The following is a 17,634-nucleotide window of genomic DNA, read 5'->3' as shown; positions in this document are numbered from 1 at the left end:
AAGGCAAGATACCACTGACCGAACTATGGAATTCTGATTCTTTTATTATATCCTGATTTGTGCAGGCTTCCCAGCTTCTCTTGTTAGTATCTCTATGTTTTGTATAATGCATACGCTTCTCTGACAATCACTAGTACCGTGGACAGTGCAGTCTTTGCCATATATGGAGAGTGCAAGAGGAAATGAGAAGAGCTGCTTGTCTGTGAACAGCTTAGAAGAGTTTTCCCAGCAAGATAACTTGACAGGGATTATGATTTCCCTGCACATTTGTAGTTTCATAAACACAGAAATAAGATGGGAAATGTTTTCTTTTGTGGTGCTCTGCTGTATTGCAAACAGATTGATTTGGATTGAAGAGTGAAGAATTGTTTGTGATAAGTGATAAATTTCTCCTGAATAGGAAAAAGTGTGTTTACATAGCACATACATTACCATGGTTATACAGTTTCTAATGAGGTGTTGGTCTCACAGACCAACTAATTTCTGCTATAAAATGCTCTCCCATTATGTATGGGAAATAGCTGCAATTTTTATGGTTAAGGTATCTGTGAATATATGTTTTCTGTAATGGGATTTTAAATATATTATAGGGTTAAACTGGATGGCTGTAGTTTTCTTTAAAGCCTTCACATTCATAACTGTGACTGGCTTTGATTTAATGATGCTGAAATATATCTTCACACTTAACTGAAACTGGGCTAAGTGATAGTCACTTATCTTACAATTGTAAACACCCTACTCTCTCTACAACCATACAGTATCATAAGGCAGATGGCATCTATGGAAATGCATGTCGTTTGTTTCTCAGGTGTCTTCAGCTCAGGCTAGTTGAGAGGCTAATTATCATAAACCAGTCAGCAAGGATGGATCTTGAAATCACCCGATATATGATTGATAGCCATGCCCAATTACATTAATTGAAATCATACGCTGGTGCTGGTGAAAAGAAGAATCTGATTATATAGGTCTTTGCCAGTATTTAAAAGGTTAAAAAGTCGCAGAGAATGTTATGGTATCTAAAATTATGAGTTAAGTTGTAATGTAATGCAACTAGTAATATTTAAATAATACTTGTTGCTGCATTTCAGAATATTCCCTGTTACCTCTTCATCCTTTTGATATAATCTGACTACATCTTGGGTAACAGACTATGATAGTAGCATCAGCAACTTTTCCACAATGAGCAAATAGTTTTAGTGCATACAAACAGGAGATTTTTTTTGAATGTGCCATTCAGATGTTCACCATGTAGTCTCCCAATATTAAATTGCCTGTTTGATGGGGGACATTTTATATATTTTAAAACCTGCTATGTCTGCCAGTATTTGTATATATAGACTGCATGTCACATATCACACAAGAAACATTGGGGTATCCTCATGTAACATTTGCCTGGTTTTGTGAATTCAAATATAAATAAGTATAGTGCACCGATGACTGAAATGTGTATAGAATTGAGGGATTTTCTTTAGTAATATGAGTGCTGTGTGCATGAAGATAATGTAAGCTACGTGTGTATCATTACCAAACAAGTATTACACTACCATATTTTACCTTAATATTTGCCCTGTGCAAATATGTGCTTCAGATATTATTGAACGCCTCATGTAGTCAAAGAAAAGGGTTCTAACAAATACAATATCATAGCTGACAATGTAATATGGTAACAATTAGTTCAAAATCAGCTGGAAATCCCTAACTTTACTACAATTGAGTTCATCATTGTCACTGTTGCAATCTAGCTTCTTTTGTATGCTGTGTAGCAGTTTCACTAGGTATAGTTATTCTGCTAAATAGATTTTAATACATTAGTCAGGATGAAGCTGCAGACTGCTAGTGGAGTTCAAGTGATATATAACTTATCTATATGAATCACCCACACTGAAGGATTTACCTCCGAAAATGCTCACATGACAAAGCCTGACACGACAACTTAGCTACTTATATTGTGACATATTCTGCACCTCTTGCTTAAATGTATTTATTTAAAAAGGATCAGAAGTTAGAATTTGTAACAAGGACCTAGATGTGGAATTTAACTATGACTAGTACCCCAAACTGATATAGCCTGGCTCCCAGTTCCATGAAACCACATCATAACTACTCCTATTATAACACCACCTCTCTGTGACATTTGCAGTAAAATCACTGTGTTCTGAAGGTAGAATTTAACCTCGACTACAGAAAGCAACACATTACAACTGTAGCATTTTAACATAGTGTTCAGTAATCAGACTCTGTAAAAATGTACCCCATTTGCCCTTTAAAATACATTCTTAATTAATTTAAATATTAAAGAGATAAGGTGGGTGAGAAATTCAAGCTTTTGAGCTTACACAGAGCTCTTCTTCAGGTCTGGAGTCTGTGTAACCTCAAAAGCTTGTCTCTCTCACTAACAGAAGTTGGTCCAATAGAAGATATTACCTCACCCACCTTATCTTGCTAATATCCTGGGACCAGCATGGCTACAACAACACTGAATACAACAATGTTAAATATTAAAGATTGTTAGTCACAACACATTTCACAGTAAGGTGACCACAGTAAGAGGCATTTGTGTCTTTTATAACTTTCATTGCAGCTACTGAAACTTTTTTTTTAAATCAGCTAATGAATTTTGCAAACTAATTTGTGCTGAGTATCAGCAACATCAGAGTAATGTAAGAGGTCATGGAAGAAAGCCACAAAATTGATGTTAATATTTTAAGACACTTGAATACCCACAGTGCATCTCACGCTATGTCATACTGTTGTAAGAGGTAGCCATGCCCTGAATTGCAACCCAAGGACAATCCTTCTGTTCCTTCCCTTTAAGAGGCATTACTTGCCACAATGTATAAATTAATGGCCTCTCAGGAACAGCATTATAGTAAGGTGGCATCTTGTATTTATAGATGGATTCTTCCTTAGGAACAGACTGTCAATAATAGACTGTCTGGATTTCACATTGTGGACGCCCAGGGAAGGCTGTGAAAGACTTGAGAAACTGATTTTTGAAGCTTGTTCTGGATCTGGCAATGAGGACTCTGGATAGCTTTGTATTATTGAATTTGCCTTTAGGATACACACACATATTCTGAGAGGATTAACACATAGATCGTAGAAGTAGTGGCTTTAAAAAAAAAAGAGGTATTTTCAAAGAAGGATTGGTATGTGTGATTTTGAAAAAAATATTTTTTGGAATTTGTAGTGAGCTTTTTCTATTACTCTTGATTCAATTATTTCCGTATTTCAAATGTATTTCACTTTCTTTTTTCTCACACAAATCATTGATGCTTTATTTATCCTGATGTGTATCGTTTTCTTACCACAAGCAAATACTTTCATTGGAATAATATATCTCTGTGGACTGAAAACATTAATATAAGAGGGTGATCTTTACCTCATTTTATTTAAATTCCTTGGTCACAATGTTGGGCAAAATATTTTCCACAAGCATTGTAGAATGTAAATATGTTAAACAACATGGTTTCATAATTGTTCTCATGTATTTTTTTTCTGTTTAGCTATGTGAAAACTGAGCATATTAAAATGAGTACTCGGTGGCAAAGTGTACCTTAATGCTTACTCCTGTAATGCTACTACCTGGAGGCTTCTAATGCATTTTAACCTATTAACAATCAGCACCTCTATTTACTGTACAATCCAATGAAGCTTTGCAGATAAGTCCACGTTTTATCACAAGTATACTTCTAAACTGAAAAGTCACCCATTTTCATATGTATATAAATAGCACAATGAAAGACACTAGCCCTATACCGAAAATAGTTTTGGTGTCTGCAAGTTGTACTTCTGAATCTCTATTGCACTTATAACTATAAAATTCAGGCTGCTTAATTTTAAATTTTTAAATAAAATACAAAAGGGTTATTACCTAGATTTTAAAATAACAGCTCTGAGGCTTCCTGTGCTTCCTGAATTAAGTAGTTTGCATTAGTTTCTTTAAAACGTTTTTGTATCTAATTGGCATATTGTGCAAATAAATTTAAGCTTCTACACAACAATTCACTGTTTTCATAAAACAAAAACACAAATAGTTGGGGCTCTGAGGAGAATGGGATGTTATTAAACAGCTGGAAATTAAAATAGGAAATCAGCTATTTCTTAAGTGTACCTTTAGCAATAACTTCACATGGCGTCAGCTATTCAAAGTCCTGCTGATTGAAAGTAATGTTTGTCTGCCAAAACAGCCTGCAGTAGAGGTTCCTTTCATAATGAATGCTCAGATATAAATACCATTTCACAAATGCAACCAATTTTTCCCCTTAAATCTTGAATTTCTCCATTCTCCACAGGAGATGCAGACATGAAAAAAATAAAAATTAATTCAGTTGGTAAACTGATTAACTGTGCTGCATTGATCCTGTTCAGAATAATTATATGTTTATCTGAAGGGTTTTCCTTAGCATGTAATTCCCTGATTTCAAGCTGGCTCATAAAAGAGAGAGGAAAGATGGGAGGGAGGGGTGAAGAGCAGGGATGCTGATGACGTGACTGTGCTTGTTAACATTCACATCACACAGGGATCTGGCAAACCCCTTTTCAGTCTTTCTGCTTTTCATTAAATCACTACCTGCTTGTAGCAACATGTCAGAAACAGTGAGTCTCCCACATTTACCAAATGCAATATGTAAAATCTTAAAGCATGTTGGAGGTACTCTGCTAAATATTATGATCGGCCACAAAAGCAGCCTTGCATGCACTGAGCTGGATGATACTTAGCCTTTCCCCCCTAAATCCCATATTTCAAGAACTCTACTTCAAGAAACATAATCTGATACTTGAGTGGATAACCTTGGTGCACATATTATTTACAAAAATGAGGGGTTCACCCCATGCTTTCAATTCATCCTGTAGACAAATAGATTTGGAAAAGAAGAGAGCACCCACAAGCACAGACTTCCTTAGAATTAGTGCTGGATTTTCAAGCAGAAACTTAAATAAGTGTCTCATCATTGCCCTTGCAGGCTCACCAATTTCAAAAGTGAAACAAACAATCAATTTATTATTATGGCTCCCAAGGAACCTTTGGGATAACCAAATCCCACTATTTCCCCATTTCAATTTCTGACTCATCATTGGAAAAATTTGAGTTGAGCCAGAACTGTCCAAAATTCCTCTCTGACTCCTCTTAGTGGTTTAAAACTGCATCTAATGATTTTTGGCAATAATCCTTTTGCAACAACTAATCTATTAAATGTTGCTAAGAATCCCTATGTTTTCTTGCCAATCATAATTGTAAGTTTTTTAAAAATATTATTATAGTGAAATCACAGCAAGGGTTGGTCACTATAAATACAAGACTCTGATGAGTAATCTGGCCTCATTGCTAAATCCTTCATCCTCATAGAACAATTAAACTAGAGTTTCTGATTATCAGTGAATTGAACCAAAGCACAAATGCTTTCTCTTTTTTAAGAATTGGTTTACTTAATGGGAGAAGCTGAAGAGTACAGATTGGGGTCCTATATATACAGTAAGGCTACATCTACACTACAGGGGGGAGTCGATTTAAGATATGCAAATTCAGCTACATGAATAGCGTAGCTGAATTCGACGTATCGCAGGCAACTTACCCCGCTGTGAGGACGGTGGCAAAATCGACCTCTGCGGCTTCCTGTCGACGGCGCTTACTCCCACCTCCGCTGGTGGAGTAAGAGCGTCGATCCCCGAGAGGTCGATTTCTACCCGCCGATTCAGGCGGGTAGTGTAGACCTAGCCTAAGTGTAGGCATTGATTGGGATTACCTACCCTGGGTTATAGAATTCTGTCACAGAATTATAAATCATAGTAATGAAGATGGAAAATACCCAATATGCCACCTAAATTGACCTTTACCAGTGCAGGATTATTTCCTATAACACGCCTACAGCAGTTTTTGACAGTTGTCTGAGAATCAGAATCAGGTAAGATAATTAAAGAAAAGCAATATTTATTATGATTTGAGGACTAGGTTTATCCTCCAGTGGAAATCCCTCCACACTCCTGTTGACGGAACTAAGGGATTGAATAATAGAAAGTGAAAAGGGGATGCAGGAGTCTGAGGGTCAAGCCCAAGATCATAATAGAAAGAGGTAGGGACTGTGGGCAAGACTGCTGAGAACTAAATTTTCACCCATCAAGGAAAAAGGATTATGAACTTTATATTGTGACAAGAAGGTGGGATTTAAGGTGAAATTCAATCTTGGACAAAGGGCCTGCACCAAGACTATGCCCCACTTAAGCCCTCAAACTAGGCCTCGTGTTGGCCCTCTGCACATGTATGAACTTCATCCTTAATACATACAATGCCAGGCCCAAACCAGATCTGGTTTTCTGCTTCAGATTTCATGGTCTTTCCTTCCAGAATACCAATATGAAAGGACATTCCCAAATGCAGTGGCAGTTTAAATTGAGGCCTTTGTGAATTGGCATTTCAGACAATGCTACAAGGCACCCAGTTTGAAATAGCTGGATGATAGGGGGAACAGCCTGAGAAGGAGAAAATACAAAACAGTCTAGATTAATAAAATTTTGAGACTATAATCTGGAAATTCAGGAGCTCAGCCTACAGCTCCTTAGGAAAAGAAGTCTTGAAATTTTTCCCCAGAGAATTTTTGATGTGCAGGTAAGTGAGTTATCCTTCCAGGATGAATAAAAGTGTGTGGGGTGGTCTGAGGAACATCAATATCTTTTAATTCTCCCTCTTCTAAGTTTTTTTTGTTTAATTCTTGGTTATTAGTATGTCTAAAAGTGGTTGGCCAAAACATCAGAGAGGTATGTTATGGTTTTGTAATCTTTTACTCTAAGGAGATTGAAAACATTGGTATTCTGTATTAAATAGAAATTAGAGCAGTAAAATATATATGTGCATGGTGCTTATTCATCATTGGTACCGTACATGGATAGATACTACACATAGCATTTAAAACTGCAGTTAAAACCTAGCAAAATCACGGAGAAAATATTTAAAAGCAAAATCACTACACTGTGCTAAATGCCTTAAGAAATAAAGTCTTAATGTCTTGTTATAAGAAGCTAAAATGACAGCCTTTCTGAGATCAGAAGGCAGGGCATTCTCTGCAGATACTGAGCAACAGAAACAAAAATATACCCATTCTACTCCTACTAACCCTGCGACCAAAAGCCCTGTTCCTTTTAATCTAAAAGGGCAAGATGGTACAGAGCGTGTCAGAAGACTGACAAGATAATTAAGACCCAGTACATTCAAGGCTTTAAATATTAAAAGCATCACTTTGAATTCAAGTCTATATAACAGCAGGCAGTCAGTGAGACAGCAAAACAGCTGGTCGACTGAATCCCCTCCTCCCTTCTCCACCTTCCCTAAGAACACACAGCCACATTCTGCTCTATCCTTCCCTCTGAGTCGTGACAAGTGGATCATTCAAGACTGACTGGGGCATTCTCAGTGCTATATCCATGTTTAAATTCAGAGCAATTTTCCATGTTGTTGAGATGTTTCTGCACCTATATCACACCACCATTTTTTTCTAGGACCTAGCAAATAGAAACTGGTTTATGTACCTCCCCAGAGAAAACTGTAAATTTGCACTAACTGCATAAAGAAATGTAGCACTAGCAAATTAAATGCTCCCTAAATAGTACCAGCAGATTTACTGCTAAATTCTCTAATTTCCTCATTTTGTAAAACATAAATTCAGATTACTTATAGTAAAATGCGACTGTTTGCAGAGAGGAATATTAGTTGTTGGAATATGCCTCTATTAACAGTTGCCAAATGTTACTCACTTTTAGTAGGTTATTATCTATAATTAAAAAATCTGTCCATTGTTTGGAATCTGAACAGACATCTGAATAGGCAGCCAGATCCATGATTAGCACGCATCTCTAGAATAACTTGTTTTTCGCTCTGTAATCTTACCCCGCACATGACTCATGTTATACATGACACATCTTCTTCCTTACAATTTTGGTCACTTTGGATAATACAGCAGAGTCCTAAGAGGCCACCCCCTACACCTCTCCCTTTTGCACTGTTACTTTAGGTGGAGAAATTGGGTTCAGAATTCAAAGTTGGACCTTGAAAATCACACTAAATAAGGCAGCTCATACTCAAGGAAGTACAGAGGGATCCACAGTAGCATACACTGCTATCTGGCATATAGAGTGGTAAAGAATGAGAGTATCACACTAATGCTCTTTCATCGGCATAGTGTTGGAGACACTATCTTCCCCCTCTAACCCATGACTCTGAGTCACTAACAGATTCTGTTCCTTTCTTTACAACTGGGTGGGAGAATGTTTTGGCAGGAATGAGATTGGCACAGGTACAGTAACATTCAGAATCTACATGTAACACCTGACACTTATTTTTAGAATAGGTTTATAACAGTCTGATTCTCAGAGGAGGAGGTGTAAGAGAAAGTGGGTTCTTTTATAGTTTAATAGTACAGTATTTCTGGTTACTTGGTTTGTAAGTCAGTATTAGAAACAAGTTGCTCTACAGGAGAACTCCATTCTGGGTGGCATTTGTACCAATGTGCATGCCAAAAAAGCCATGGAGAAATAAGGAGCCTGTGAGGCAATTCTGACTAGCTCAGATTTCACGGAGAAGCTGTCTCCAATTCATCCTCAGGAGTAGACCCTCACAGTATTTTCAGGTACATAGACTATGGTTCCTCGTGTATGATCCATGTGGCTTGGCATGTAAATGTCTTAACTCAAGTGAAAGCTTGATTCTTTCTGTCAGGAGCAGGTACATATAGCTGCATGTGCAGTGACAGGGGACACTGGATGCCTGTGCATAAGGCATGTCTGTGCACAATAAACACTGCTTTTCAGTACCAATATATGCCAGTTTGGGAGTAAAATTGAATGATCTTAGAATTTAGCCTGAGGTATCTTGCTGGGTAATACAACCCCACACTGGACCTAGCAGCAAAAACAAAACAAAACAAAACAAAAACAAAAAAACAAAGGTAAGAAATAGTATTAACAATGTGCCCTTCTAACTTCAGTCTTATTGATGACCCCTGACCTACGAAGCCTGCAGGAGTGGGACTTGCAGTTCTGTTCAGAGCTACTAAATATCTCTTCTGAAGTTTCAGCTTTTTAATTAAGTCTGAAACTTTTCTTTGTTCCAGGTGTGCAAAGATGGGGCTTCCATGAGCATTAGCACAGGATAAAGAAAGTGTGACAAATTGTAAGGCTGTGTTTGTGAAGTGCTACAGTGATGTACCAAAATAAAATTATTCCTGATTAAGCAATTCCCCACAGATGCATCCAGAAGCCAATACAATGCTTGATATGGTTTTCTATTCAAATTCTCAACCAACTGCTTTCCAATAAGTATGAGTTATAAAAGAGATATAGCACTTTCTAGCTATTCTGTGAATGGTTTATTGAAATGAAAACTCATTGTACAGTGACTTTACAGAATAGATTCAGACACATGGACGCCTTTACTCTAGCCTTCTGTGTACCGTGAAGAGGTCTGCCTCTTTCACTCTGAATGTTATCTGGGGATTGGCTAATTTTTTGTAGATTTGGGGAGTCACAGGGATGTTATCCTGGGAAAGAAGGAGATTCTGGTCACTCAGAGGTGAAGCCAGGTCAGGATTCCTGCCTGGAAATTGTTCTGCTTGGCTTTCCCTTCCTCTTGACTTATTTTTTGCTTTAAGATGTGTAAAAACATAAAAAGAAGCACTTAGCTCAAAGTGTTGTGCTTATGAATTTCACATGGCAGCAGTGTACAGGCCATCTTTGAATTTTGATTCAGTCACAAATTCTTGCTTTTAAACTCTTGAATTTTTAGTTTATTATTCTTGTAAAGGTGTAATAGATGTTTCTACAAGTCCATCAAAATCTCCTCGCCATTTGTGATAAATGAAGGGGATGGGAGTAGCTCCCTTTTATGGACACCCAACCAGCCAGTTAGCTATAAAGTCCCTCTGGGTGGCTGCTTGCTTTACCTGTAAAGGGTTAAAAAGTCCCCCAGGTAAACACCTGACCAAAAGAGCCAATGGGAAGGCTAGAACTTTTTAAAATGGGAAAAAAGCTTTCCTTTTGTCTCTGTTGATCTCTCTGGGCAGAAGAGATGGGTGCAGCTGAAATGCTGTGTAAAGTTTGAATCAGGTATGAAAATTTATTGTCCATACCTAGAAGAATTCATTGGGACAGGGAATGTTTAGATAGATGCGATTAGGGTTATTTCTTTTATTTTCTCTAAGGCTTGTAGATTTCTCTGTGCTAACCCCAGATGCTTTTGTTTGCTTGTAACCTTTAAGCTAGCCCCCCCCCCCCCCCCCCAAGAAAGCTAATTTGTGCTAATGGGTGCTTAATTTTTGAAATTGCTCTTTTAAAATCTAGCAAAAGCCTAAGTTCCAGTTGTATTTTTTTCTTTTTGTTTCTAATAAAATGTACCCTTTTAAAGAACCTGATTGGTTTTGTGTCTTAAAAGGTCTGTGCATGTTTTTCAATTAGCTGGTGGCAATAGCTGTGTTTCCCTTTTGTTGTTTTCTTTCTCCGCTTCCCTGAGGGAGGGGTGGAAAAGCCGAGGGGCCTCAGGGAAAACTTCCCAAGTGAATTTTTCCAGGATTTGCAAGAGGCAGTTTTTTACTTGGGTGGTGGCAGTGTTTACCAAGCCAAGGTCAGAGAAAAGCTGTAACCTTGGGGGTTTAATACAAGCCTGGAGTAGCAAGTATTAATTTTTAAAATCCTTGCGGGCCCCCACCTTCTGCACTTGAAGTGCCAGAGTGGGGAATCAGCCTTGACACCATTCTTGTACCATTTAATATCTGTTCATTGTTGTGATACCTGTGTCATCCTCTGTAGTTTCAGTATATCAAAAACAAGTACATGAATGTCATCCAACCATTAGAAATGTTGAAGACTCCTTTGTAATGGCAGGAGTTGTCTTTTGTTAAGATAACAATCTATCCAGGTTCTTATATGGCCCTCCTCACTGCAGAAACTGTAAATTATGTACAAATTATCTTCCCGCTGAAAACCTCTAAGCAGGGGTGAAAGTAACTTAAAGGACTTACCGGTACGCTGGAGTCTTGAGCGGGGGCGTGGCCTCAACGGGAAGAGGCGTAGCCTTTCAAGATTTAAAGGCCCTGGGGCTCTGGTTGTGGCTGGGAGCGCCAGGACCATTAAATCACCCCGGAGCTACCAGCTGCAGAGGCGGCTGGGAGCCCCAGGGCTCAGGGGCGAATTAAAGGGCCCGGGGCTCTGGCCGCTGTGAAGCTCCGGGCCCTTTAAATCACTGCGGGAGCCTGGCTGGAGCACCGGGCCCTTTAAATCCCTGCCCGAGCACAGCTGCCAGAGCTCTGGCAGCGCTTTAAAGGGCCCGGGGCTCCCTGCAGCAGCTGGAGCCCTGAGCCCTTTAAATCACCGCCACGGAAGCCGGTCCAGTCTGGCATGGCATACTGGCTTTTGCCGGTATGCTGTACCAGACCGGACCGGCTTACTTTCACCTCTGCCTCTAAGCTAATTTCACTGTTTGCACAAAGCTTACTTTTCACTGAATGGTACTGTGCTGGTTGGGTGTGACACACTCCATTCAGCCTCATAATAGTAAGAGGCAAAACTGAGGTCCATTGTTGCTTACTAGCAGTTGACCCTTTCAACAGATCTCTGACCACTTCAATTATGCATCATCCTTGAAAGGACCACGTAGATGTGCTTCAAAGGATTCTCAGACTATGACCACAGATGCAGTTCCACCATATTCCTTTTTCTCTCAGAAGAACAAGGTTTGCCATCTTCTCCATGGTGTAATCCAATCCCTCAAATGTAAATTTGGGCATGTGTACCACTCCACAGCTCCCATCCTAAAGCTAGTCCCTTATCTGATGTCTTAAAGATGATGAAATAACCCTGATAATAGATGTCTTTCTGACAGGCTAGATCCCCTGGCTGTTATTACATATCTTGAGAGAAACTGAGGATTGGCAATGTAATCCTCTAAAGAAACAAAAAGAATTTTCTGTTCCTCAGTCAGATTAGTGGTTACCATTGCCCAAATTTACAGTGGCTGGTTAGAGGGTACATATGTAGACAGTTAACCACTCAGGCTGCGGGTAGAGGGGAAGGACCAAATTCATTCTAGACCATTATTTCCCCATATCTCTGCCTCTGTTTCCATAAGGATTTTCATTATATAGCTTTGTTTTATGTGAAGGTATGGCATTCAGACTTTCAACTCTACTGAAATCAATTATAAATACCTTCTTTATATTATGCATTTCACTGTTATACAGGGATTCTCAAACTGGGGGTTAGGACCTCTGAGGGGGTCACAAGGTTATTACATGGGGGAGCTGTCAACCTCCACCACAAACCCCGCTTTTCCTCCACTATTTATAATGGTGTTTTATATATATATAAAAAAAGTGTTTTTAATTTATAAGGGGGGGGTCGCACTCAGAGGCTTGCTATGTGAAAGGGGTCACCAGTACAAAAGTTTGAGAATCACTGCTGTAATTAAAATGTGTGAACAACTTTGGGCGGGGATATAATATCAAATTTTCTGAGTCTGAAAGTAGAAAAGCAGTCCCCCTGAACAACTGTTAAAGCAGCTAACTTACTCAAAAATACTAACAGACTGGTTATGGAACCATTATGGCTCATTGGGTAGCCATAAGCTAAAAAAATATAAGGATGTTCTACTATAAAGCAGTCTTTGCTCAGACAAAAAATGAGCAGTATGTGTCCGTTACAGAGAAGCAGGTGATACAGAGAAAAGAGGGTAGCATCCATTGTGGAGTTCTCTAAATTTGTACAACTAAAAAACTTTTTCCTACTTACAAATCATGGGCAGAATCTATTTCCCCTGTAACTCAACTGAAATCACTGCAGTTACACTAGCATGAATTTGGCCCATTCTCTTTTTAGTTTATACAGAAAACCATTTTCCATTTGGGTTAAAAAAAGTGAACTCCAATGGGCAATAGTGACCATCGGCCTGCTGCCTCAGAGATTATACTAGACCTGCCACAATTACCACTTGAAGCAGAAGTATGCCACATATCTTCCACTTCATTACCCTAACCATGTCTCCTCCCAGCTTCTCTTGTCCTCTGTTGCTTATTCAGGCTATTCTCAGCCATCTGTTTCTTGCCCTTATTTCATGATCAGATGGGAATTGAGCATGAATTCAGAGACTAGTCCTTGTTTTGTTTAGTACTCTGGCCTTGTGTTTCCAGGTGAGTGGAGTGCTCTACTGGTTTGCAGATGTGCAGCACTCGGGTACCACCAAAAGAACTAGAGAGAGATAAGGAATGAGGAGAGATGAGCAAGCAAATTCAGTGAGATCAAGGCATAAAAGAAGGAAAGGAGGAAAGGAGGAGTGACAGGATCCTTTTCTTTCTCTCTAGTTTTCTCCAGCCAGGCTCTTGCCTTCCATGACAATTATTACCACCATATAAACTTTACATTCACTTGAGTATGAAATTCATTTGGTACGATCTAAATAACACAAAGCTCAGCTGCTGTGCCCTGCTATCTATCTTTCAGATGCAAATATCTTAGCTATCACAAAACATTTTGTTTTCAAAAAAAGAAAGAAAAAAAAAGACATTCATATTAAGCATTAGCAGTCTGCAAAACTCATTCATTTTAAATGACATTATCAGCAAGTTTTGCTCTAGTGCTTGGCAAACCATTGATAGTTCTATATCTCACAAATGACTGATTAAATGAAAATTATTTTTATACAAATAAATTTGCATCTGGGCTGTTATTTCTATAGCATCAAAATTCATTAGAGTGGGCTGAAACCACCACCTGTTTTTGGATTCCAACAGCCCCCATTGTGAAGCTTTGCCAACTTTGTGATGTATTTGTAGCACGGCCGCACCGACTGTGCTACAAATCGCTGTGGATATTAAGGATGTGTCTAACTTCTGCTCTATGGGGTCTAAATCTGGCCCCATTAAAAGCAATGGGAGGTTTGCCATTGACTTCATCGGGGCTAGGTTTCACCCTTGGTGTCTATTTGTGTACCCCTGAGAGTAGACAGGAATGTGTGGCAGTGGGCATGTGGCCCAATAGAATAGAGAACAGGAAAAACACATATGGGCATCTTCTATGGATTACCCAGAGTGGGAACTGAACATCCCTGAGCTAATCTTCAGGGTATCCTAAATTGTAAGCTGCTGTGGGGGAATTTTATCTGTTCAGATTTCAGCTGGGCTACATTGAAAAACTCCTTAGTTATTCACAAGACAACTTTATGACTCAGAAAGAACATATACAAGTAGATGAGAAGCCATCTTGGATTTTCTATTCACTGGTAAGGAGAACTAATAGAGAAAGTGAGAATAATGGGAAGCTTGGAACCGTGAGCTACTTGAATTCTGCATAGTAAGGAATGGGATCACTGACTATAGCAATTCATAGATATTATATTTCAAGAAAGCAATTTTTGGGAAATGAAGAAATCTAGCAAATAAGATGCAATGGGAAGATACTAAAAATTCACCAACTACAATAATACAAAAGGACCAAGAGAAATTAGAAACATTAACAGAAAACACCAAAGTTACATTCTCATTAATAAAAAGCAGCTGGAATACGGTGTCCAGTTTTGAGCACTGCTCTTTAAGAAAGATGTGAACAAACTTGAGAGAGTCCAGAGGAGAGCAACATAAATGATAAGAGGTTAAGAAAACATGACCTATGATGAAATGTTGAAATAGCTGACCATGCTTAGAGAAAACTGAGGGGGGACATGATAACAATCTTCACATATGTAACAGGCTGTCATAAAGAGGACAGTGATCAATTGTTCTCCATCTCCAGTAGAGGTAAGACAAAAAGTAATTGGTTTAGTTTCAATAAGGATTTCTAACAATAAGGATAATTAAGCTGGAACGATTTACCTAGAGAGGTTGTGGAATCCTCATCACTGAAGATTTGTAAGAACAGGTTAGACAAAGACCTGTCAAGAATGGTCTAGTTATATTTAATCCTACCTCAGTAGGAGGGGATGGACTAGATACTTCTTGAGGTCCCTTCTGGCCCTACATTTCTAAAATTCTTCAATCTGAAAAATACTTACTCAGTGGGAAGGAAAAAGTCTGCTGACCTAAGAATGACAATGAGCAACAATGAGTTTGCAGTTGAATAGTCTGCAAAAATGTCAAAGCAAATTTTGGTATTAATGTGCAGATACATCCCTGCCCTGTGATTCAATGTAATAATTTCTTTCTTTACAAATCGGCAAATTATAAGTGATCAAGGACTAGAGGAACTGTCCTAGAAGGAAAAAATTAAAAGCTAATTATACAGAGCTTGGATGAATAATGATTAGGAAGTTACCTGTCACTAGTTTACAAATGTCTAAATAAAGTAAATACTGAGGGTAAAGATACATGATTATGAGTAGTGGAAAGGGAAAATTTTGACTGAATGCCAGTGAGATATATCAAATTTGTGGAACAGTTTTCCAAGGGAAGTGGTAGAAACCTTACCACTTGAAGCTCTGGTAACACTGGTAAACCATCCTGCATTGACAGGGAGATGGACTGGATATTCTAATTTGTCTATTCCATCTCTTGCTTTTATAATTTTATGAAGTATAGACAATTATTTTGGGGCATTCATTAACATCAATATTTTTTCATAGTACAATGTAAATGTCCAACTCATTGTTATTAGCTTTCAGAAAGCAGAGAATGCTTTAACTAGTGACTAAATTGATCAAATAATAATTTGTTTGGCAGAAGTGTTTTATCTGAATCTCTGAATCCTCATGATGTCAAATGTTGCCTACGGCACAAACCAGGCTCCACTATTCCTGTCTGTCCTGGGTCACTCTTTGCATGACCTCTTTATTGTTAAGTACCATAAATTTTCCCTCTCTAAGGGCTAGCCTACACTGGGGGTGGCGGGGGGGGGGGAATCTATCTAAGATACGCAACTTCAGCTACGAGAATAGCGTAGCCGAAATCGATGTCTCTTAGATCAACTTACCTCCCATCCTCATGGCGTGGGATTGATGGCCGCAGCTCCCCTGTTGTCTCCGCTTCCGTCTCTTGCCCTGGTGGAGTTCCAAAGTCGATGGGAGCGCGTTCGGGGATCGATTTATCGCATCTAGATGAGACGCGATAAATCGATTCCTGATTGATTGCTACCCACCGATCTGGCGGGTAGTGAAGATGTACCCTAAGTACTGCTCAGTGGAGAGATTCTTTTGGTCAGTTCCTTTTATTTGTTCCTCCAGCTGCCCAATGTGGCACATCTGCCATGGCAGACATTCTGACTTCATTCTTAATGTGTATCTCAGATATTTCAATCTTCTTTTCTGGATAAATTTTAGAGATAAAAAGTTGAACTCTGATAAATCTCAGCATTTCTTATAAATTCATTCAATTTAAGACATAGTATTTTAATGTGGTGTTTGCTTTTGAAAGCATTTAGACATATATCTATCTTTGGTGGATTTTCAGCTTTCACATCCATATATTAAAGTGGAAATAACATTTGAGTTGAAGTTTCATAGTTTGGTTTTTAAGTTGTAGATTTTTGATGATCACATTTTGTTAAAGTTGGTGGATGCAGTTACAACATTATTTGTAAAATTATTTTATTATGAATATCCCCACTGGTATGCATGTTAGTGCCAGAGTATGTGAATTGACACACCTCCTATATTTCTTTGCCTTCTAACCTAAAGTCTGAGTTATGAGTTACTGGAGTTTTCATTAGCTTGCTTTTTTTTCCATAACTACTTACGAAGCCTGTATTTTGTGCAATGCTAAACAGTCTTTCAGTCTTTGCTTGCGTGTTGTTTGAGTTGTCATTTAGAAGAGCTATGTCGTCAGCAAAATCAAAAGCTTCTAGTATGTTAAACTATGTGATGCTTGTGTTGTATTCATCTACACTCATAACGAAGTAAATATCAATGCCCAACAGGAGGGGTGAGAGAATGCATCCTTGTTTGATACCAGTATTATATTAAACCATTCATTCTAGTCTGTGTTCACTTTATATCAAGGTGCAGTTTGTACAATTAAAGCTTTGGTAAAGTTAATTATTTACTGGAATACGATAACACGTCAAGATGTTCCGGTGAATCATGATGAATCTACAGTCTTTCACAGTTCTGATTTTGGGAACCAATGCCCATTGCTTTCTCCACTCCATTGTTGTCATCCCCAACTTTGGCGATGAATCCCCCAATTACTAAGAAAACGTCATGCTTGGGAATATTGTCAACCAGAGTTTGTAGGCAATTGTAGAACTGATCTTTGATCTCGTCACCGAGTTGTCTATTGGTGCAAAACACTGTATGTATTATGTATTCATGTATTATGTTTAAAACCTAGCTTGGAGCAGTTGGCTGTTAATTGGCCCTCAGTCGAAGTGTTTTTTCAGCTTTGGAAATCATAATTAATACTACTCCGTCTCGGTGGTAACCATTTTGCCTCCTCAAATATGTTATGACTTTACTGCATTTATGAATATCTTTTTATCAATTCCTGTCCCACTGACTTCTGCTTACTCCAAGGATTTCAAGATTATATTAATCCATTTCTTTCATCTCCTGCAAAGCTTTTGTCATTGCAGCCATTGTTCTAGTGTTCCAGAAACCTGCTTTTACAGTTTGTTTTACCTTTAGCAAAGATCTTCTCAGCCTTGACCTGATTGCTTGCACAAAGATTCATC

At 38.5% G+C, this 17,634-nt stretch overlaps 1 protein-coding gene across 1 annotated transcript in view; it reads left to right on the top strand.

The window, feature by feature from the left end:
- The window catches only part of LOC101942787 (connector enhancer of kinase suppressor of ras 2-like), a 547,551-nt gene that overhangs the window by 794 nt on the left and 529,123 nt on the right, over positions 1 to 17,634 (top strand). The window lies entirely within an intron of this gene.

This window comes from Chrysemys picta, chromosome 9 (genome assembly GCF_011386835.1).
Source record: "Chrysemys picta bellii isolate R12L10 chromosome 9, ASM1138683v2, whole genome shotgun sequence".
Lineage (NCBI taxonomy): Eukaryota > Metazoa > Chordata > Testudines > Emydidae > Chrysemys > Chrysemys picta.
The sequence above is the reverse complement of the archived record's forward strand: the minus strand, read 5'-3'. Positions and strand labels throughout refer to the sequence as shown.